Below are 22,692 nucleotides of genomic sequence, written 5' to 3'. Positions count from 1 at the left end.
AAGGAGTAATATATGTTATTGAATGCGTTTTTTGTAACCTACAATATGTAGGCTGTACAATAGGACCTCTTAAAAAGAGAATTAGGAAACACTTGTCAGAAGCTACTAGTAGTAATTATAATATTTCAGCAGTTTCTTATCATTGTAAAACTGTTCATGGAGGTAAAACTGATAGTCTCAAAATTATAGCAATAGAGAAAGTCGATAGATCTACTAGGGGAGGTGATTTCAGGAGAAAATTATTAAATCGTGAATCCTTTTGGATTTTTAAATTAAATACAAGAGTACCATTAGGTCTGAACAAACGACTTGATTTAATATTGCAATTAGATTGATATTTTCTTCTGTATATTTACATTCTACTTAGTCCTATTCAATTCTGGTTATTCTGATAATTTTTGTGATTGTTATTATATTCTTATGATATCTTTTTATTAGTTTTGTTTTTTTTTGTTTTTTTTTTTTCTGTTTTTCCGACAAGTTTTTGTTTCAGCTCCACATTAGGCTGAGTGTTTGCAAGAGTTAACTGGTAGGGATACTCCCTATTTTCATTAATTCTTTTGTCCAACACCTGTGATTTACTAGTCTTTGTACTATTTGTAGTTGTCAGTACTGGTCTAGTGTGAACCATGAGTAAGACCCTCTAGGTCGAAACGCGTTGGTTGGAGACCACCAGAGACCCCATCTGCCTGTATGTCCTTATCCATACTTTTTTCTGTTCGATTTTAAGAATTTACAATAAATGATGTATTTTTAACTGAAGTCCAGCGCTGGAGATTCCATCCTTTATTTTGCTTCAGTCAACACCCCTGATCAAGGTGACTCCGTGCGCAGGAGGATTATGGATCGCAACCGAGACTGGTGAGCTGACCTCCCTTCTTTTTCCCTATCCTTCTATAATTATGCTTAATAATGTGGAACAACCTTCTTAAGTATTTTTCTCTAATTGAACTCACCTAGCAAACAAAATTATCAAAGGTGTCTGAGACAGATTTCACTTATCCAAAGGGTCCTGGGACAGAATATCATCTATGAGTGTATTTGAAAAACATAAAAAATTACATCTTCATGAAACTTAAATCTAATTTGCATAAAAATTTGGAACATGGTGTTCTTGATATAGTTAGTATTGAAGTTTGAACGCTCGAGACAAAAAAATAAACCATGTTGACAATGCTACGACACATGACTCTAAAGGCCCCATTACACACAGCGATATCGCCAGCAAGATCACTGATTTTGTGACGCCACAGCGATCTCACCAGCGAAATCGCTGTGTGTGACATGGATCAGCGACCGGCACCCCTGCCGGGTATCGCTGATCGCGCTCCATCATCCTGGGCCGTTTTTTGATCATTGGTCTTCCGCTGGCCAGTGTAAGAGCCGTGCAGCTCCCAGATAACAGCTGTTTACATTGGAAACCAGCTTGCTCGCTGGTCCTGATCGCTGGAGGGGCTGTCTATGTGACAGCTCACCAGCGATCAGCTAATGATGTCCTAGCGATCCCATCCACGTCAGATCGTTGGTGGGATTGCTGGGACATTGATACGTGTAACGGAGCCATAAGTTAAGATGCTGGATTGTTAAAATATTGGGGCTTTAATTTCGTATTTGTCTCCTTATGGCTTAAACTACATAATATTATTTCTAAACAGTGAAGAAAATAGTTATAACTTTTCTTGCTAGATTGTTCACTTTCGTTATTAAAGTATTAATAAAATAAAGCACTAATAACAATCTAAATATTATTCTTCTATAGTTGCTAAGTCTTAGGTAACCTACACATGTGCATGTCAGTATATTTTATGACCTCTTACTAGGTTTAAAAATAGTCCCTGCTCAGCCTATACTTCCATTTCACATCAAATAATACAATTCAAAGAATTCTATTGCAAAAATAATTAAAATATATCATTGCTCTAGGAAGGCTTTATGAAAAGTTCAAAAATTGAAAGTGCTTGATTTAAGACAGTTCTAAAAGCTTGTATGGAAAAATGCAGGTACACTAAAATCATAAGATAAAATAGGCATATGCTAGGAAAATGTCTCTATTTTTAGTAAATCAAAAGTTGAACAATGGTAAATAAGAAATGCTAAGTTTTCCATATATTTTAATCAGAAATCAGTATATTAGATTTGTCCTGAGATATATATATATACTCTAAATATGTGGGGGTAAACCACTGTTTGGGCGCACGGCAGAGCCTAGAAGGGAAAGAGCGCCGTTTGACTATTTCAATGCAGAATTGGCTTGAATTGAGATCGGACGTCATGTCGCATTTGGAGAGACCTTGATATGCCTAAACAATGGAAACCCCTCACAAGTGACACCATTTTGGAAACTAGACCCCTTAAGGAATTTATATAGATGTGTGATGAGCAGTTTGAACCCCCAAGTGGATCATTTATAAAAATCTAGATCATTTATAAAAATGTTTAACAACACTGGACCATGACAGAGGATGTGGTATCCCACTTGAAACACTCTTCCAATTGGATGTGCAACCATTTATTACCACTCTTTGAGTATGATTACTGAGCTAGTTATGATTCCACCTAACCGTAACCTTGTCAATTCAATACTTGGTAATTTTTTTCAATGAGTATAGTGTTAGGCGTCAGATTCCTGCAGCGACACAACAGGAATCCAGAGCCTCACATGCTGCTTTGCAGCAAGCCATTCCTGAGGCTAAGTCCCTCTGCCACTCCACTGAACATGCTTATGAGACGATCTCCCATTTGAGGTCAGGTCCTTCTCCAGATCTGATTGGTCCATCTCAGAGTTCTGGAAGGTCCCGGCAGTGCACGACTATAAAAGGCCCGCATGGCCGCTCCGCCACGCGCTAGTATAGATTTACTTGCTAGATGTGTGAATGGTGATGGATGTATGATTCTGGTGACTGACTTATTAAGATTCCCCTCCCTCTGATATTACGCATGTGGATAGGGAACTAGAGAAAGAGTCAGTGCCAGTCAGTGGCAAGCCATAGGCCACTGTGCACACCGCACCTCTACACTAACGTCCGATTGTGTCACGTCTCACGGCACTATCGTATAGCGGCTGTGTTTGCAGCTGCGCTGCAGTCAGCAGTACTTACCGGTGTCCGTGGTAGCGACGTCGCAAGCGCTGTAGGTCTAGACAGACACCGACCTCAGCCTTGGGCCCGTGTCCTGTGACTGGATACCGCGTGTGCAATTTAGCTGACAGGCTTGGCGTTTATGTATATGTTTATGCTACAGCGCCTCTGTGACCTAACAGAGTCCGCTCCGCGCACATCGGGTGGCGTTTAACCCGTGCGCGTTATGCCGCCATATAGCACCTCTGCCATTATTCAACAGCAGTGTTAACACCTTCTGCACGGTGGACTCCGAGCGGCGAGCGCACTTTATTATTTATTTATTTAGTGCGCTCCGCCGTTCCTAACATTATACTAGCGCCAGGGTCTGGCTGGTAATGGCAGACCAGCAGCAGCTACTGCAGTACATTCGGCAGCTGGAGGGCAGGTTGGCTACTTTCGAGAGTGCCACCTCAGCTGCGAAGTTTACTGAGGCTGCTGTCCAGGCAGTCGCAGAAGCTGTCCCGCGTGTGTCCATGTCTGCGCCGACAGTTTCCCGCCACCCATTACCCGATAAATTTTCTGGTGACAGCGCCTCCTGCAGGGGTTTCGTGAGCCAGTGCTCTATCCAGCTTGAGTTACTGGCAGCACGACTCCCTACGGAATGGGATAAGGTGGAGTTTATCGTTTCCCTTCTGTCAGGCAGGGCGTTGGAGTGGGCCACGCCGCTGTGGGAGCGCGGTGACCCAGAGGTTCGGACCACTGCTCAGTTCTTAACATCCCTGAAGCAGGTCTTCTTAGGGCCACGGGTCACCCACGACACCTCTCTCCAGCTACTAGCGTTAACTCAGGGATCCCTCTCGGTCAGCCAGTATGCCGTCCGTTTCAGGACACTGGCTTCCGAGCTGGAATGGTCTGATAATAAAACATTCATCCCTGTGTTCTGGAGAGGTTTGGCGGAGCATGTTAAGGATGCTTTATCTACCAGAGAGGTTCCCGTAACTCTGGAAGAGCTGATTGCCATTTCCACCCACATCGATCTCCGTTTTTCAGCGTGCGGGCTGGAGCGTGCTCAATCCAGACGGAAGGTTAGCTTGGCTCCCAACCTCTTTGAACCTCTAGGTCCATCCGAGCTGGAGAGTTTACCTCCTGAGCCCATGGAGGTGTCCCGCGCCAGTCTCAAGACGCGTCCGGCACAAAGCTCCACATGCTGTTACCAGTGTCGACAGTCTGGTCACCCGGCTAACAGGTGTTCGCAGCAGCCGAAAAAATAATTGCATCCACTGGTTATTGGTGGGGGTCTATTCGCTATGGAGATTTTTCTCCCCCAAACTGGCACGCCAAGGGACGTTAGATAGCGGTGATTCCTCTTGGGAGGTACGGGTCACAGTGGATTCTGGGGCAGAAGGGAACTTTATGTCTTTGTCCTTCACCCAACAGCATGCTATCCCGTTGGTACCACTTCCTCGCCCACTACCCATCAGGGTGGCCAACGGGGCGACCTTATCATCCCAGATTACCCACCAAATAGCACCCCTTAGGCTCTCTTTTTCACCGTCTCACCAGGAAACGCTTTCTCTGCTCATTATGCCAGAGGGCATCGATCATGTGCTCCTCGGGGTTCCCTGGCTCTGTTGCCATTCTCCTCATACAGAGTGGTCTTCAGGTAGAATACTGGGATGGAGCAAAAACTGTGTGGGAAGGTGCATGGGGAAAGCATCCAAGTAGCCTCTGTGGAGTTGTCTGCGGATCTTTCCGCGCCCCCTACTGGGAATCTGAAGGCCATGGCTCCGGTCGTCCTCGGGTCAGTGCCGCTAGGCAAGACCTTTGTCCCGCCTCACCTGCGGTCCAAGGTTCTAGCGTGGGCACAAGCATCCAGGGTGGGTGGTCACGTTGGCTACAAGCAGACCACAAAACTCCTGGCAAGGTCTTATTGGTTGCCGCACAGGGCCCCAGGGCCCAGGACACTAAAAAATACATTCAGGCATGCGCCTCTTGTGCTCGGAGCAGCTCCTCTAAACAGAGGCTGGCTGGACTACTGTATCCCTTGCCGGTGGCAGACCGGGCAATGGAAGTTCGGAACAGTCTGGGTCTTACCCCACATGTGACTCAAACTTCTGAAATGCAAATGAAGATGCCCACCGACACACATCAGCGTCCCGCTCCAACTTCTGCTCCTGGCGACTTAGCCATCCCTGACGCCTTCCACGTGTCCCTTCTCAAACCTGTTCACATGTCCCGGTCTTCCAAGTCATCTGCTGGGGCATCAGACTTGTCTTCGGAAGAGCCTGAAGCCTACGCCTCTGTGGGACACAAGGTGGTACGTGGCAAAAAACTTTATTTGGTGGGTTGGAAGGTTCAGGAGGGAGGGGGCCCTAGGAGGGGGGTAATGTTAGGTGTCGGATTCCTGCAGCGACACAACAGGAATCCAGAGCCTCACATGCTGCTTTGCAGCAAGCCATTCCTGAGGCTAAGTCCCTCTGCCGCTCCACAGAGCATGCTCACGAGACGATCTCCCATTGGAGGTTGGGAGTTACGTGCTCAGGTCATTCTCCAAATCTGATTGGTCCATCTCAGAGTTCTGGAAGGTCCCGGCAGTGCACGGCTATAAAAGGCCTGCATGGCCGCTCGGCCATACGCTAGTATAGACTTTACTTGCTAGATGTGTGCAATCAAAGTAAGAAAAAACATGCCTAGATACATGGCAAACTCCTAATATCAAAACATCATATAAATGATTCGGGAAGTCATATTGCCATAAAAATATACAATTTTTATTAGATAATTATTAAAATGGTACAAAAGACCTCTTAGAATCATAGAATCGTAGAGTTGGAAGGGACCTCCTGGGCCATCTGGTCCAACCCCCTGCTCAAAGCAGGATTCGCTAAATCATCCCAGTCAGATGTCTGTCCAGCCTCTGTTTGAAGACTTCCATTGAAGGAGAACTCACCACTTCTCGTGGCAGCTTGTTCAACTCATTGATCACTCTAACTGTCAAAAAGTTTTTTCTAATATCTAATCTGTGTCTCCTCCCATTCAGTTTCATCCCATTGCTTCTAGTCTTTCCTTGTGCAAATGAGAATAAAGTTGATCCTTCTACAATGTGACAGCCCTTTAGATATTTGCAGACAGCTATTAAGTCTCCTCTCAGTCTCCTCTTTTGCAAACTAAACATTCCCAAATCCTGCAACCTTTCCTCATAAGACAGGGTTTGCAGACCCGTCACCATTCTGGTCGCTCTTTTCTGAACTTGCTCCAGTTTGTTGATGTCTTTTTTAAAATGTGGTGCCCAAAACTGGACACAATATTCCAGATGAGGTCTGACCAAAGAGGAGTAGAGGGAAATAATGACTTCACGTGATCTAGACTGTATGCTTCTGTTAATACATCCTAGAATTGCATTTGTGTTTTTTGCTGCTGCATCACACTGTTGACTCATATTCAGTCTGTGATCTATTAGTATACCCAAGTCTTTTTCACATGTGCTGTTGCTTAGCCCTATTCCTCCCATTCTGCATATGCTTTTTTCATTTTTATTGCCCAGATGTAGTACTTTGCATTTTTCCCTGTTAAAAACCATTCTATTAGTTGCTGCCCACTTCTCCAGTTTATTTATATCTTTTTGAATCCTCTCTCTCTCTTCTCTAGTATTAGCTATCCCTCCTAGCTTTGTGTCATCAGCAAATTTAATCAGTTTACCCTCAATTCCTTCATCTAAATCATTGATAAAGATGTTGAACAATACAGGGCCCAGGACAGAGCCCTGTGGTACCCCACTTGAGACATTCTTCCTACTGGATGTGCAGCCATTTACGACCACTCTTTGGGTCCGATCACTAAGCCAGTTATGAATCCACCTAACAGTTGCCTTGTCCATTCCATACTTAGTCATTTTTTCAATAAGGATTGTATGAGATACTTTGTCAAATGCTTTGCTGAAGTCAAGATATACTATATCTACAGCATTTCCTTGATCCACCCAATCAGTGATTCCGTCATAGAAGGAAATTAAGTTAGTCCGACATGACTTATTAGTTACAAACCCATGCGGACTCTGTTTAATCACTTCATTCTTATCCAGGTACTGACATAAATGTTGTTTAATAATTTGTTCAAAGATCTTTCCTGGTATAGAAGTCAGACTCACCGGCCTATAGTTGCCTGGGTCCACCTTCTTCCCCTTTTTGAAGATAGGAACAACATTTGCTCTTCTCCAGTCTTCTGGGACTTCTCCTGTTCTCCAAGAATTTAGAAAGATTATCGAGAGGGGTTCAAAAATTTCTTCTGCTATCTCCTTCAGTACTCTGGGGTGTAATTCATCTGGACCTGGAGACTTGAATTCATTTAGGTTAGCTAAGTGTTTCCTCACTATCTTTCTGTTTATAGATATCCTGGATTCTTCTATACCCTTATTAGGACAGTGAAGAACAGTTGATGTTACGTTTCCTTTCTGAGAGAAAACAGATGCAAAATAGGAATTTAAAAGTTCGGCCTTCTCAACATCCTGTCTTACCATTTCATCATTTTCATCCTGTAAAAATCCTATAGTATCTTTGACTTTTCTTTTACTTTTGACATATCCCCAAAATCCTTTATTATTGCTTTTGACATCTCTTGCAAGCCTCAATTCATTTTCAGCTTTAGTTAATCTGATTTGTGCCCTGCAGGTTCTGCAGACAGCATTATATTCTTCTTTAGATATGCCTACCTCTTTCCATTTTATAAACATTTTTTTCTTCCTTTTTAGCATGTGCTTAAGTTCTGTGTTCATCCATCCTGGTATCCTTAAATGCTTCCTATTCTTCCCTCTTTTCGGAATTGTTAACAATTGTGCTTTGAGAATTTCATTTTTCAAGATTTTCCATCCTTCCTGGACATTTTTGTCTTTAAGGATATCCAGCCATTGGATCCCTCCAATTCTCTTTCTGAATCCCTTAAAATCTGCCTTTCTGAAATCTAACTTTGACATCTGAGTCTTCACAGGTCTTCCTCCTCTAGTTATCGAAAATTCTAAAATAGCATGGTCGCTACCTCCTAGGGTCCCAGCCACTTTTACCTCCTCAACCATTTCCTCCCTGTTTATAAGGATTAGATCCAAGGTAGCAGTTCCCCTTGTTTTCTCCCCTACCTTTTGGAAGATAAAGTTGTCAGCAAGAGAGGATAAGAATTTCCTTGACCTGTTAGTTTTGCCTGAGAGAGATTCCCAACAAATGTCTCTTATTAAAATAGATAAGAAATGGGGACAAACAAAGCAAAAAAAGAGGAAATGAGAATCATATGATAGCAAAGGGAATATTGCAATTTATCCCACAATATTAGTAATGCAAGTGTCCGAATATATCAGGCAGCCAGAAAAAGCTTGCAAAAAATGGAAAATACACATTTAGGAGCTAAGAAATTAGCCTTTACATTATTTGCATAAACATGGTAAAAAATGCAATATGCTATATCAAAAATCAGCAGCAGTAAGGCATTACCCTTATGTGAATCACATAGGAAGTAGCCAGTAATTACGCCCATATACAATTTGCCCTGATGTCGGAATATCGCTGGTTATACAATAATAGTGCAATTAAGGCAGGACGTGAGGGACGAATACTAAGAAAAATGTAAAATGGCAGCTACTCATAATGTATCATACCTCCAAACAGGCCGTTGCACCCCCGACGCGCGTTTCGCGTGATGCTTCTTCCAAGGGAGCGTGCATGGATTTGCCTCCTTTAGTTGTGGCCAAAAGTATTTACACCCCTGCAATTCTGTCAGATAATACTCAGTTTCTTCCTGAAAATGATTGCAAACACAAATTCTTTGGTATTATTATCTTCATTTAATTTGTCTTAAAATTGTGTTTGCAATCATTTTCATGAAGAAACTGAGCATTATCTGACAGAATTGCAGGGGTGTCAATACTTTTGGCCATGACTGTATCATGGGGAATCAAAGTATTTACATCGATTTTTCTCGCTAACATGGTACCACAATATAATTTGTTAGTATACACTGTGTTCCAAATTATTATGCAAAAAATATTTCCTCTAAATTACCTATATGAATTGCAGTCATTGTTCTTTTCCAGTCATCTAATATTCTAGTATAATTGCAAAGTTTTTGAACAAACTGCCTATGAAAACAGTATATTTTTAAAAATAAGAAACACTCAAAATGCATGTTCCAAATTATTATGTACAGCAGAGTTTTCAACCTTTTTATTTTTATTTTGAACAAAAAAATGGTCAATTGTGAAATTATAAGCATTATCAGCTTATTACAAAATGAAATCAGTTTTCAAGTCAAAACTTTATTCCAGGTAATGTTACATTTGCACATAGGACCCCTTGTTCGAAAGAAGCTTCTGAACTCTCTCGTCCATTGAATTTGTCAGTTTTTGGATGGTTTGTGCTTCAATTGCTTTGCATGTGGACAGAATATCCTCCCAGAGCTGTTGCTTAGATGTGAACTGCCTCCCACCATCATAGACACTCCTTTTGATGATGCTCCAGAGGTTCTCAATGGGGTTGAGGTCAGGGGAAGATGGTGTCCACACCATAAGTTTGTCCTCTTTTATGCCCATAGCAGCCAGAGATGCAGATGTGTTATTTGCAGCATGAGACGGTGCATTATCATGCATGAAAATGATCTTGCTGCGGAAAGCACGGTTCTTCCTCTTGAACTATGGCAGGAAGTGCTGTTTTAGAAACTCCACATAGATTATGGAATTCATCTTTACCCCTTCAGGGATCCTAAAGGGGCCGACAATCTCTCTCCCCATGATTCCAGCCCAAAACATTACTCCACCTCCTCCTTGTTGGCGCCTTAGCCATGTTTTCATGGGGTGTCCATCAACAAAGTCATCCTCCACTCCATCCATCTGGACCATCGAGCGTTGCACGGCACTCATCGGTGAACAAAACAGTTTGGAAGTCAGTCTTCATGTATCGTTTGGCCCACTGGAGCCATTTCTGCTTGTGTGCAGTGGATAGAGGTGGTCGACAGGATGGCTTACGCACAGCTGCAAACCTTTGAAGGACCAAGCAGCTTGGTGTTTGGGGGACGTTGGAGGCACCAGCAGCTTCAAAAACTTGTCTGCTGCTATGACAAGGCATTTTTGCAGCTGCTCTTTTAACCTGACAAAATTGCCTGTTGGAAAGAGTCCTCAATTTTTCCTTATCAGCACGCACACGTGAGTGCTGGGAATCAGCTACATACTTCTTGATAGTACAATGATCACGATGAAGTGTCTTGGCAATGTTGATTGTAGTCATGCCTTGACCTTAATACTCCACAATTTGTTGCTTCTCAGCAGCCGACACATCCTTTTTCTTTCCCATTTTGGCAAAAAATGTAGGCTGCTTAATAATGTGGAACAGCCATCTTAAGTAGTCTTGCCTTTATTTGGACACACCTGCCAAACTAATTTGCACAGGTATCTGCAATTGCTTTCAGTGATATAAAGAGCCCTGACACACATCACCATCAATGAGTTTAAATGACAAACAAAAAAATTCTAACCTTATCACTCCTAAACTCTTTTTGCATAATAATTTGGAACACAGTTTACATCACAACAAAGGCTGAAAGCTAATTATTTCTGTGTACCCTGAAAAAGTTACTAAAAATGTATAAGTAAGTTAGATACTAATGCTTTTAAAATTGTTGCTCATTCTCAAAAAATCATGCCTCATAGAGCACTATGTAAGCAACTCCAACATTTCTTAATGCCAATATAGACTCAGTAACTGCATAGTAGAATTATGCATTTCCTTGAGATGTCAAATGAAAGAATGTCAACCTTGGAACATCGTGTTATTTCTAAGTTAAAAAATGTCTTCTGTGCAATGGTCTACGACCTAATATTCTGTTACAGAGCTCCAAATCATCTTATGTAGCGTCAACTAATAGAGGTAGTTTAGAAGATTACTTCATATTGTTTTATTATTGAATTCAATGGGAGACAATTGCAGTAAGCTCCTAAGCTACACCTTATACAGGCTGATGGTTTAGTCTATATGTGATGGGAAGCAGTGGATTTTAAGCTCTAAAATCTAAAACTACAAGAAAAATAGCTCTAATCCCATAAAGACAGTTTATGAAATTTTCTGTTATAGAAGCAGACATATATAAAATAGTGTAGGTTAATCTAATATAATATTGAACTTAACATGATATTTAAACATTGCTTATTTATTGAAGTTTAAAATTGCATAAAATGACATAAAAAGAAACAACATGCATCTTAGCAAGCAGTTGTTTCTTGGACAGTTATGAATTATTAGGTATTTAGGATATTACTGTCAATGTACTTTTTACTCAAATTGTTAGTGAGACTTAGCAACACTTTTCTTATCAAAATGTGCTCTGTAAAAAGGTTAACATTTTTTTATTTCCTATCCTTTATTTTTAATATTTATAGGGTATTGCTACATTCCTGCAAAAATACAAGCAAAAACTGTTTTATCATTACAATACTTATGCAAACATGAACCTTTGATGTTGTAAAAAAATATTTCTAGAGTTAAGAACTTAGGCCGGGGTCACACTAGAAAGAAATACGGACGAGTGAGAGGCGTAAAAACCACGCATTGCACACGGACCAATGATTCTCTATGGGGTACCTCCCATCAGCCATATATTTCTGGCACGTATTTTACGTTCCCTTTCAATTGTAGCATGCTGTGATTGCCAGCGTAATCCAGCTGAAATGCGCAAAGGCAAGTCTATGGGTGCTCAAAAAAATGCATTGCACACGGACCAGATGTGTGACTTGCGAGAAGTACGCACCCGGTGTCCTTTAGAAAAGTCGGCAATTCAGTGCGCGATACAGTAAAATCACACTGACAGGTTTAATAAAGAAATGAAAGAATAGATATGTACACATAGAATATATATATATACACGTCATTGAGACACACACATACAGACAGTGTATATATATATATATTTATTTGTATTTGTGTTTATGCTTAGAACATACAACACTGCCCTTCACCTCTCCAAACAAACCTATTTCAACACCCTCATCATCTCACTGTCCAATAACCCGAAACGTCTCTTTGACACTTTTCATTCTCTACTCAATCCAAGAGTACAGGCCCCAACCACTGAGCTCCGAGCTGACGATCTGGCCAATTACTTCAAAGAAAAAATTGACCAGATCCGACAGGAAATTATCTCCAAATCCCCTCATACCATGCACTGTCCTCCCTCCCCCACTGCATCTAACTCACTCTCTGATTTTGAACCAGTCACAGAAGAAGAAGTAAGCAGGCTCCTTGCATCTTCTCGCCCAACTACTTGCACCAGTGACCCATTTCCGTCACATCTCCTCCAGTCCCTTTCCCCTGCTGTCACCCCTCACCTAACTAAAATATTTAACCTCTCTCTCTCTTCTGGTATTTTTCCCTCCTCATTTAAGCATGCCATCATACATCCACTACTTAAAAAAACCATCCCTCGACCAAAATTGTGCCGCTAACTATAGACCTGTCTCTAATCTTCCCTTCATCTCTAAACTCCTGGAACGCCTAGTCCACTCCCGTCTTATCCGCTATCTCTCAGAAAACTCTGTTCTCGACCCTCTCCAATCCGGTTTCCGCTCTTTACACTCCACTGAAACTGCCCTCACTAAAGTCTCTAATGATCTGCTAACAGCTAAATCAAATGGTCATTACTCCATGCTAATTCTCTTGGATCTCTCTGCAGCATTCGACACTGTGGATCATCAGCTCCTCCTCACTATGCTCCGTTCCATTGGCCTCAAGGACACCGTTCTCTCCTGGTTCTCCTCCTATCTCTCCGACCGCTCCTTTACTGTTTCTTTTGCCGGTTCCTCCTCCTCTCACCTTCCCCTTACTGTTGGGGTTCCTCAAGGATCGGTTCTAGGCCCCCTCCTCTTCTCCTTGTACACTGCCCCTATTGGTCAAACAATCAGTAGATTTGGTTTCCAGTACCATCTCTATGCTGATGACACCCAATTATACGCTTCTTCTCCTGACATCACGCCAGCCTTTCTAGAAAACACTGGCGATTGTCTAAACGCTGTGTCTAATATCATGTCCTCACTATATCTGAAACTGAACCTGTCAAAGACTGAACTCCTTGTGTTTCCTCCCGCTACTAATGTACCTACACCCGACATTGCCATTTCCGTCTGTGGTTCCACTATTACTCCCCAGCAACATGCCCGCTGTCTTGGGGTCATACTTGATTCCGAGCTTTCCTTTGCCCCCCACATTCGATCACTGGCTCGCTCTTGTCATCTGCACCTCAAAAACATTTCTAGAATTCGACCTTTTCTTACTTTTGACACTGCAAAAACTCTTACTGTTTCTCTTATTCATTCTCGTCTCGACTATTGTAACTCTCTTCTAATCGGTCTCCCTCTTACAAAACTCTCCCCTCTCCAATCTGTCTTGAATGCTGCAGCCAGGATCATATTCCTCACCAATCGTTACACCGATGCCTCTACCTTGTGCCAGTCATTACACTGGCTACCCATCCACTCCAGAATTCAGTATAAACTTATTACCCTCACCCACAAAGCCTTCCATGGCTCAGCACCACCCTACATCTCCTCCCTTGTTTCAGTATACCACCCTACCCGCGCCCTCTGTTCTGCTGATGACCTGAGGTTAGTATCCTCAATAGTCAGAACCTCTCACTCCCGTCTCCAAGACTTTACACGTGCCGCGCCAATTCTTTGGAATGCACTTCCCAGGTCAATACGATTAGTCCCCAGTCCCCACAATTTTAAGCGTGTCCTGAAAACGTATTTATTCAGACTGGCCTATCGCCTCAACACATTAACCTAACCTATCCCTGTGTGGCAGAGCCAAAAATTTTACCATAACCAGGTTCCCAGCATCATGTTTCCCACATGCTTTATGCATCCATTAGCCCTCTGTGTCTGTACTGTTACACACTTAACATTATGGCTGGTCCATACAATCAGGGCAACTGTTACCACCCACCTTTCGTGTCTACCTCTTTCCTCATAGACTGCAAGCTTGCGAGCAGGGCCCTCACTCCTCTTGGTATTTGTTATAATCTACTGTATGTGATTATTGTTATGCTGTAATGTCTATTGTCTGTACAAATCCCCTCTGAAGTGTAAAGTGCTGCGGAATATGTCGGCGCTATAAAAATAAAATTTATTATTATTTATTATTATTTGTATTTAATAGAGTTCTGCATAGCAGAATAGCCGCAAAATAAATTGCCGGCTTCTGTAAAATCATTCCCAAACCCGACATGAAATGACACATGGTTTACATACAGTAAACCATTTAATTTCATGTATTTTTTTATATGTCCCTAAATAATAATTAAATTAGCCTTTGTGTGTAAAATTTGTGACGTCTAGGTGTTAAATTAAGGGGTTAATTCATTGGAAAAAATGTGTGGGCTCCCGTGGCAAAATCGCAACCAGAGAGGTAAAGAAGGTGAGTAAGGGCAGATATTAATAGCCTTGAGAGAGACCATTGTTTTTGCCCCACCTGGCTACAAAAATCTGCCCCCAGACACCCCAGAAAAGGCGCATCTATAAAATGTGCCTTTTCTGGCACTTATCCTCTCTATTCTCATTGCCCTGTAGCAATGGCTAATGGGTTAATATAAATGACTTAATGTCACCTTGCAATTGGAAGGTGACATTAAGCCGATTAATAATGGAGAGGTGTCAATTAGACACTTTTCCATTATTAACCCTAGACTATTAAATGGTTAAAAAACACACACAGACATTAAATAAAAATTATTTTAATGAAATAAAGACACCTAGTTTTTGACAAGATTTATTGCTCTGGTAATCCAAAAATAAACCATCGACCGTTAACAAAAATAAAACAAAAAAGCAACCATATCCTTACCTCTCCGCTGCTCATTCAGGTCCCCAGCTGCAATCCATCAGAAAGGTTTAAGTGGTTTACGCACGGGCCGTGCTAATGCGACCAGCCCTATGTAAACCACTGCCAGAATGAATTAGTTCATCTCTGTGCAGCCTTCCTGGCTGCCCGGAGATGAACTTATTACCGTGGAAAAGTTTCTGCATTTTTTCCCACGCTCATTAGTTCACCTCAGGTCAGCCAGTGACGTCAGTGAGGCTGCGCAGAGTCTTTAAGAAGGAGCAGAATTTATAAATAAAAGAATGTTCAGCAACTTACAGTGGTAGGAGATTCCTGCAGCCTCTATTAGGGAATTTGCACAAAATGTCTATTAATTTTCGAAGCACCTGCTAAATTTTTCCTGCAAAAAGATACTTCACAGAAAAGCTGGCTGTGTTATTCCTAGAGCATCTTTTTTTCATCTTTTCTGATGTCTTTTGCTTTGCTGTCGGCAATTTTTCTTTAAAATTATTGCATTGATAATGAGTGGCTTTGTGGAAGCTGCTACAAACATGGTTAAGTCACTTTTCTTAGTTTCTTCACGGCTTTCAGGACAGTTAAATTCCATCTAAATACATGTAGAGAAAGTTGTTTTGACTAATGTGTATGTTTCTGGCATGCTTTAAATCAACACAGCTTTCCCTGGCATCTGACTGTCTATAAACTTTTTCTGGCATGCTTTTCTTACCTACCATTTCTTTTCCATGATCTGCTTCATTCTTCTTGATTATATTATTACTAGATTATGGCCCGATGCTATCGCATCGGGAGGATGCGATAGCATCACACCTCTTGCCATGTTAACCCTCAACACACACACTCCTCAACACACACTCCTCTCACCTTTCACCATCTCCACTCACTCTTTCACTCCACATACGACCCCTTCTCTCACTCCGTCTCTCATACTCACGCCGTCATCGCCGCTGCTCCACGATCCCCGACATCTTCTTCCGCCGGCGCCATCCTGGATCCAGACGTTGTCCACGCCGGCGACATGTTCTTGCAGCGACGCCATCTTGAGTATCGTGAAATCCCGCGATAGTCAAGATAGCGTCGCCGGAAGAACATGTCGCCGGTGTGGACGACGTCGGGATCCAAAATGGCGTCGGCGAAATCTCGCGAGTTTTCACCGACGCCATTTTGGATCCCGACGTCGTCCTCGCCGGCGACATGTTCTTGCGGCGACGCCATCTTGACTATCGCGGGATTTCGCCGATCCAAAATGGCGTCGCCGCAAGAACATGTCGCCGGTGTGGACGACATCGGGATCCAAAATGGCGTCGGCGTAATCTCGCGAGATTTCGCCGACGCCATCTTTTTGGATCCCGAGTCGTCCACGCCAGCGACATGTTCTTGCGGCCACGCCATCTTGAATCTCGCGGGATTTCACGAAATCCAAGATGGCGTCGCCGCAAGAACATGTCGGCGGCCTGGAGAACGTCTGGATCCAGGATCGCGGCGGCGGAGGAAGATGTCGGGGCAGCGACGATGACGGTGTGAGTATGAGAAACGGAGTGAGAGAAAGGAACGTATGTGGAGTGAAAGAGTGAGTGGACGTGAGTGGAGGTGAAAGGTGAGAGGAGTGTGTGTTGAGGCGGTGTGGTGTGTTGAGGGTTAACATGTGCGTGTGTGTGGTGACGTCACCGGTTACAACTGGACGGAAGTTGTCACAACCGGAAGCTGCTTAGGGCATTTATTATTATAGATGATGAGGAAGAAGCCGTCTGTTGTTGGCGGTGATGGCGTGTAGAGGCTTCTTCAGCCAATGTAATAGATTTAGAGTTAGGGGATTCGTGTGTGAGATGACGGCGTTTATAAGCCTTAATCTTGTCAAGTCGATGCTGTTTTTCCTCAGGAGTCTCATTAGCATGGCGTTGTTTTTGTCGTAGTGCTAAAACTGCTTTCCTTTCACTGGCATTGGCATACTGTGCATCGGTATTGAATGGTGGTATTGATAGGGCAGAAACAGATTGCTGATTAGTTATGTCAGTGAACGGCATATGGGATGAAGTGTAGCAGTAAATTGTTCCACATGTTGATGTGGAAGCATCCTGTTGTGAGTCTAATAATAATGATGAGGAAGAGGCCGTCTGTTGTCGGCGGTGACGGCGTGCAGAGGCTTCTTCAGCCAATCTTATGGATTTAGAGTTAGGGGATTCGTGTGTGAGGCGACGGCGTTTATAAGCCTTAATCTTCTCAAGGCGATGGTGTTTTTCCTCAGGAGTCTCATTAGCATGGCGTTGTTTTTGTCGTAGTGCTAAAGCTGCTTTCCTTTCACTGGCATTGGCATACTTTTTGTTATGACTCATGTTGGCACAGGTAAAGGAGTCTATTTGGCAGTTATCTGGCAGTGAAGAAGGCGTCCTGGAGTATTGTAGAGTAGACAGATACTAATTGACCCTGTAATTGCCCAGCAGTAGTTATGAAGTGGTAGTGGCAAATTGGCCCTGTAGTTAGACACCGGCAGAGGAGCAAGGCAGCAGTAGTTATGGCGGTAGAGGCAAATTGGCCCTGTAATTAGACACCGGCAGAGGAGCAAGGCAGCAGTAGTTATGGCGGTAGAGGCAAATTGGCCCTGTAATTAGACACCGGCAGAGGAGCAAGGCAGCAGTAGTTATGGCGGTAGAGGCAAATTGGCCCTGTAATTAGACACAGGCAGTGAACAGTCAGAGGAGCAAGGCAGCAGTACTTATGGCGGTAGAGGCAAATTGGCCCTGTAATTAGACACCGGCAGAGGAGCAAGGCAGCAGTAGTTATGGCGGTATAGGCAAATTGGCCCTGTAATTAGACACCAGCAGAGGAGCAATGCAGCAGTAGTTATGGCGGTAGAGGCATATTGATCCTGTAATTAGACACCGGCAGAGGAGCAAGGCAGCAGTAGTTATGGCGGTAGAGGCAAATTGATCCTGTAATTAGACACCAGCAGAGGAGCAAGGCAGCAGTAGTTATGGCGGTATTGGCAAATTGGCCCTGTAATTAGACACCAGCAGAGGAGCAATGCAGCAGTAGTTATGGCGGTAGAGGCAAATTGATCCTATAATTAGACACCAGCAGAGGAGCAAGGCAGCAGTAGTTATGGCGGTAGAGGCAAATTAGCCCTGTAATTAGACACCGGCAGAGGAGCAAGGCAGCAGTAGTTATGGCGGTAGAGGCAAATTGATCCTGTAATTAGACACCGGCAGAGGAGCAATGCAGCAGTAGTTATGGCTGTAGAGGCAAATTAGCCCTGTAATTAGACACCGGCAGAGGAGCAAGGCAGCAGTAGTTATGGCGGTATAGGCAAATTGTCCCTGTAATTAGACACCGGCAGAGGAGCAATGCAGCAGTAGTTATGGCGGTAGAGGCAAATTAGCCCTGTAATTAGACACCGGCAGAGGAGCAAGGCAGCAGTAGTTATGGCGGTATAGGCAAATTAGCCCTGTAATTAGACACCGGCAGAGGAGCAAGGCAGCAGTAGTTATGGCGGTAGAGGCAAATTAGCCCTGTAACTAGACACCGGCAGAGGAGCAAGGCAGCAGTAGTTATGGCGGTAGAGGCAAATTAGCCCTGTAATTAGACACCGGCAGAGGAGCAAGGCAGCAGTAGTTATGGCGGTAGAGGCAAATTAGCCCTGTAATTAGACACCGGCAGAGTAGCAAGGTAGCAATAGTTATGGCAGTATAGGCAAATTGGCCCTGTAATTAGACACCGGCAGAGGAGCAAGGCAGCAGTAGTTATGGCGGTAGAGGCAAATTAGCCCTGTAATTAGACACCGGCAGAGGAGCAAGGCAGCAGTAGTTATGGCGGTATAGGCAAATTAGCCCTGTAATTAGACACCGGCAGAGTAGCAAGGTAGCAATAGTTATGGCAGTATAGGCAAATTGGCTCTGTAATTAGACACCGGCAGTGGAGCAAGGCAGCGGTAGTTATGGCGGTAGAGGCAAATTAGCCCTGTAATTAGACACCGGCAGAGGAGCAAGGCAGCAGTAGTTATGGCGGTAGAGGCAAATTAGCCCTGTAATTAGACACCGGCAGAGTAGCAAGGTAGCAATAGTTATGGCAGTATAGGCAAATTGGCTCTGTAATTAGACACCGGCAGTGGAGCAAGGCAGCGGTAGTTATGGCGGTAGAGGCAAATTAGCCCTGTAATTAGACACCGGCAGAGGAGCAAGGCAGCAGTAGTTATGGTGATAGAGGCAAATTAGCCCTGTAATTAGACACCGGCAGAGTAGCAAGGTAGCAATAGTTATGGCAGTATAGGCAAATTGGCCCTGTAATTAGACACCGGCAGTAAACAGGCATAGGACCAATGCAGCAGTAGTTATGGTGGTACAGGCAATGCCAAGCGTCCGCACAGCAAGTCGGCGTGAGGTAAATGACGCAATTTCACGAATGCAAGATGGCGTCGGCGAAATCTCGCGAGATTTCACCGACGTCATTAAGGATGTGTGCACACGCTGCGGATTAGGTGCGGGTTCGTCCGCGCGGATTTTGTAAAATCCGCAGGTGAAACCGCAGGTCAAAAGACCTGCGGTTTTACCTGCGGATTGCTCTGCGGTTTTGCCCTGCGGTTTTTCATCTCCTCAATAGAGGAGATGGCAAACCGCAGGAGAATCCACAGAAAGAATTGACATGTCAATTCTTTCTGCGGATTGAAAACCGCAGATAATCCGTGCGGAAAATTCCGCACCGTCGGCACTGCAGATTTTGATTCCCATAGGGAATCATGGTACTGTACACAGCAGCAAAAACTGCTGCGGGTCCGCAGTGGCCAAAACCGCTGCGGAACCGCAGCAAAATCCGCAGCGTGTGCACACAGCCTCACACCTCTTGCCATGTTAACCCTCAACACACCACACCGCCTCAACACACACTCCGCTCACCTTTCACCTCCACTCATGTCCACTCACTCTTTCACTCCACATACGTTCCTTTCTCTCACTCCGTTTCTCATACTCACACCGTCATCGTCGCTGCCCCGACATCTTCCTCCGCCGCCGCGATCCAGGATCCAGACGTTCTCCAGGCCGCCGACATGTTCTTGCGGGACGCCATCTTGGATTTCGTGAAGTCCCGCGATATTCAAGATGGCGTCGCCGCAACAACATGTCGCTGGCATGGGCGACATCGGGATCCAAAATGGCGTCGGCGTAATCTCGCGAGATTTCGCCGACGCCATCTTTTTGGATCCTGATGTCGGCGGCCTGGAGAACGGCTGGATCCTGGATCGCGGCGGCGGAGGAAGATGTCCGGGCAGCGACGATGACGGTGTGAGTATGAGAAACGGAGTGAGAGAAAGGAACGTATGTGGAGTGAAAGAGTGAGTGGACATGAGTGGAGGTGAAAGGTGAGAGGAGTGTGTGTTGAGGCGGTGTGGTGTTTTGAGGGTTAACGTGCGTGTGTGTGTGGTGACGTCACCGGTTACAACTGGACGGAAGTTATTACAACCGGAAGCTGGTTAGGGCATTTATTATTATAGATGGCATATCTCTGACTGGTCACTCCAACCCCTCCCTCTCTTTTATGACCTGTGCTTAACTCTCAGAATCTGGTCTAACCATACCCACCCACCCCCTCATTCACTCCTGATTGCCACTAGCTGAAGATACATTCAGATTAGAGTTGAGCAACTTTTGGTTTTTTAGGGTCGCGTTTAGTTTCGTGAAACCCGACTTTTCCAAAAGTCGGGTCGAGCAAGATCGACCGATTATAGGGAAAAGTCGGGGTCGTCCCGAAACACGAAACCCAATGTAAGTCAATGGGGAATAAAAGTCGGCAGTGAGAGGAGGACAGGAAACACACCTACAGTGCCCATTTGAATGCCAAAAGCATCAATTCTTCTTACTTAAGCTTGTCAACCTTAATTAACTTCATAATACAAGTTACGCACTGAAAAATGGGGGTTATTTGGCTAAAGTTGTGGGGGGGAGGGCTGGCTGCAGGTTTTCATGTGCCCTGGGCGAAAGAGCGCCCCTTTAACACATACCACAACTCATCATGCTCCGATACGGCAGATAAATAGCGGTATAGTACAATGAAAAATACCTCACTTTTTACATCTCATGACGAGGCCCATCTATTTCTCCATACAGAATCATTGGTCCCATATAATGTTTGAAACAGTATATGATGAGCTCCACATAATGCTACAGTATATGTTGGTCCCCATGGATGAAGCTCCACTGTCTTATGGGCCCAAATAATGCTCCAAACATAATGGGCCCCATTTCTAATGCTCTAGTGTATAATGGGCCCTGTAAATGCTGCTCCTGTGTCTGATGTCCACCTTTGGAATGTTCCAGTGTATGGTGGGCCCCATCTATCATTCTCCAGAGTATAGTGCTCCCCAAAAATTACTGTCCCAACATTGAAAACAATCAAATAAGTCTCCTCGCTAGGGAATCCCTGTACTTGTCTGGACAGGTGCTGTAGCTTGCTTAACAGCTCGCCAGCCGTTCTCACGCCCAGTATGGATTGCACGTGATTGCACAAAGGTTAGAAAGGGTACCGTATCCCTGGATAACATGTATGGATAGCGTACACATTCAAAATATATGTCTCAGGAGGCAGGCTCAGACGGTGTTAGGCCCAGTATGGATTGCACGTGATTACACAAAGGTTAGAAAGGGTACCGTATCCCTGGATAACATGTATGGATAGCGTACACATTCAAAATATATGTCTATACAGCATGAGGCAGGCTCAGACGGTGTTAGGCCCAGTATGGATTGCACGTGATTGCACAAAGGTTAGAAAGGGTACCGTATCCCTGGATAACATGTATGGATAGCGTACACATTCAAAATATATGTCTATACAGCATGAGGCAGGCTCAGACGGTGTTAGGCCCAGTATGGATTGCACGTGATTGCACAAAGGTTAGAAAGGGTACCGTATCCCTGGATAACATGTATGGATAGCGTACACATTCAAAATATATGTCTATACAGCATGAGGCAGGCTCAGACGGTGTTAGGCCCAATATGGATTGCACGTGATTGCACAAAGGTTAGAAAGGGTACCGTATCCCTGGATAACATGTATGGATAGCGTACACATTCAAAATATATGTCTATACAGCATGAGGCAGGCTCAGACGGTGTTAGGCCCAGTATGGATTGCACGTGATTGCACAAAGGTTAGAAAGGGTACCGTATCCCTGGATAACATGTATGGATAGCGTACACATTCAAAATATATGCCTATACAGCATGAGGCAGGCTCAGACGGTGTTAGGCCCAGTATGGATTGCACGTGATTGCACAAAGGTTAGAAAGGGTACCGTATCCCTGGATAACATGTATGGATAGCGTACACATTCAAAATATATGTCTCAGGAGGCAGGCTCAGACGGTGTTAGGCCCAGTATGGATTTGACGGCCCAGATTACACAGCGGAGGAGCAGGGAGAGGTAAAGATTGCAAATGCTGGGGCCCTGCCCAAGCAAGGGGGGCCCACTCGTGGGCGTCGGTACTGGCACTGGGCCCCTCATAGTACAGCGGTGTGTCTGACGGCGGGTGTGCACCACCACCGTCAGAGACACTTGATTGCACTATGAGGGACCCTGTGCCAGTGCCCGCGCCCAAGAGTCGGCCTACCCACCTGTCCAGGGCAACGGCACTCGCACGGTGTCGTGCGCTAGTTGTTGACCCTGGCCATGGGGGGGGGAGGCAGCACAGTTAGGGAGTTCTAGAAAGTGGCATATGTTGATGTTGGACATTCAGCTGATGCAAAAGGCGAATTAGGTGAAGTACCAGGAAGAGGTGGACCAA

General features: G+C 44.4%; 1 long non-coding RNA gene across 1 annotated transcript in view; it reads left to right on the top strand.

Moving 5' to 3' along the window:
* Positions 1-485: 485 nt before the first annotated feature.
* LOC141094630 (uncharacterized) overlaps positions 486-22,692 on the top strand; it is a 98,053-nt gene continuing 75,846 nt past the window's right edge. Inside the window, exon 1 of the long non-coding RNA XR_012233136.1 lies at positions 486-861. This is a non-coding gene — a long non-coding RNA (uncharacterized lncRNA). The remainder of the gene's footprint in view (positions 862-22,692) is intronic.

Source organism: Dendrobates tinctorius, unplaced genomic scaffold (genome assembly GCF_039654945.1).
Source record: "Dendrobates tinctorius isolate UK_male_01 unplaced genomic scaffold, ASM3965494v1 ptg000064l, whole genome shotgun sequence".
Lineage (NCBI taxonomy): Eukaryota > Metazoa > Chordata > Amphibia > Anura > Dendrobatidae > Dendrobates > Dendrobates tinctorius.
This window is presented reverse-complemented; position numbering and strand designations above follow the sequence as displayed.